Consider the following 1726-nt stretch of genomic DNA (forward strand, 5'->3'; position numbering starts at 1 on the left):
GACCCAACGTTGCTTAACTTCCCTGATCGGACGATATATGCATATATATATATATATATATATATATATATATATATATATATATATATATATATATATATATGTACAAGACTGAAAACAATGAATTTCCCAAATAAAAAATGGAGGCGCCGGGGTTTGAACCCGGGTCCTCTCGCATGCCAAGCAAGCGCTCTACCACTGAGCTACGCCCCCAAGAACATATTTTGGGACTTAGTATTATATAAAGCACTGAGATTACCACGGCAAAATACTGTTTGACCGACCGTTGCCGACTAGCCGGCAAAATAACCGCAGGGTAAATCTCCATGTTGCTGTCGTGTTTTCCTCTCAATTTTCCACGAAGAAATGAGTTTTACTTTTTTATTTTCGTTGCAATAGACTGGAACTAAGCAATAGACTGGAACTAAGCTGACCTGGTATGAGGTCAGAGCCCTCATTATCATCCCTGCTAACTACCGGAAGCAGATTAAGTCGTTCCACAACCGATGTCCGGCCCATGTTAACTCTGATGTGCCCAGCAGTTGGAGGAGGATCGCCAGAAGCTTCTGGAAGATTTCAAGGACGTCTTGGTGGACCTGACCCTTTCAGATAAGGTCGAAAACCCCAATTTATTGTGAAGATCTTCACTATAACGTTGGACGAACATACTGAATGTTGCACACATGTGATGCGGACAAAATGAAAAAAGAAAAAGACAAAAAATATGTCTGGTGTGGGTCTCGAACCCACGACCTTGAGTGTGTGAGACTCACGCTCTACCACTGAGCTAACCAGACAATAGAAAAATACGTCTGTTTCTTCAATTTGAATTAATGAAAATCTTTGCGAGGCAGCGTTTAGAAAAGAGAGATGTCTTTGACGAAATTTACTTGCTTGGCTTATTCTTCTGTTCCTCATTATCGAAAGTAAACATACTGAAGGATATATATATATATATATATTTATATATATATATATATATATATATATATATATATATATATATATATATATATATATATATATATATATATATATTTTTTTTTTTTTTTTTTTTTTTTTATACTTTGTCGCTGTCTCCCGCGTTTGCGAGGTAGCGCAAGGAAACAGACGAAAGAAATGGCCCAACCCCCCCCCCATACACATGTACATACACACGTCCACACACGCAATATACATACCTACACAGCTTTCCATGGTTTACCCCAGACGCTTCACATGCCTTGATTCAATCCACTGACAGCACGTCAACCCCTGTATACCACATCGCTCCAATTCACTCTATTCCTTGCCCTCCTTTCACCCTCCTGCATGTTCAGGCCCCGATCACACAAAATCCTTTTCACTCCATCTTTCCACCTCCAATTTGGTCTCCCTCTTCTCCTCGTTCCCTCCACCTCCGACACATATATCCTCTTGGTCAATCTTTCCTCACTCATTCTCTCCATGTGCCCAAACCACTTCAAAACACCCTCTTCTGCTCTCTCAACCACGCTCTTTTTATTTCCACACATCCCTCTTACCCTTACGTTACTTACTCGATCAAACCACCTCACACCACACATTGTCCTCAAACATCTCATTTCCAGCACATCCATCCTCCTGCGCACAACTCTATCCATAGCCCACGCCTCGCAACCATACAACATTGTTGGAACCACTATTCCTTCAAACATACCCATTTTTGCTTTCCGGGATAATGTTCTCGACTTCCACACATTTTTCA

General features: G+C 40.6%; 1 non-coding gene across 1 annotated transcript; it reads right to left on the reverse strand.

Moving 5' to 3' along the window:
* Window positions 1-725: 725 nt before the first annotated feature.
* TRNAV-CAC (transfer RNA valine (anticodon CAC)) lies at window positions 726-797 on the reverse strand. Its single transcript has one exon. It is a non-coding gene; the product is annotated as a tRNA-Val (tRNA).
* Window positions 798-1726: the final 929 nt, after the last annotated feature.

Source organism: Panulirus ornatus, chromosome 42 (genome assembly GCF_036320965.1).
Source record: "Panulirus ornatus isolate Po-2019 chromosome 42, ASM3632096v1, whole genome shotgun sequence".
Taxonomy (NCBI): Eukaryota; Metazoa; Arthropoda; class Malacostraca; order Decapoda; family Palinuridae; genus Panulirus; species Panulirus ornatus.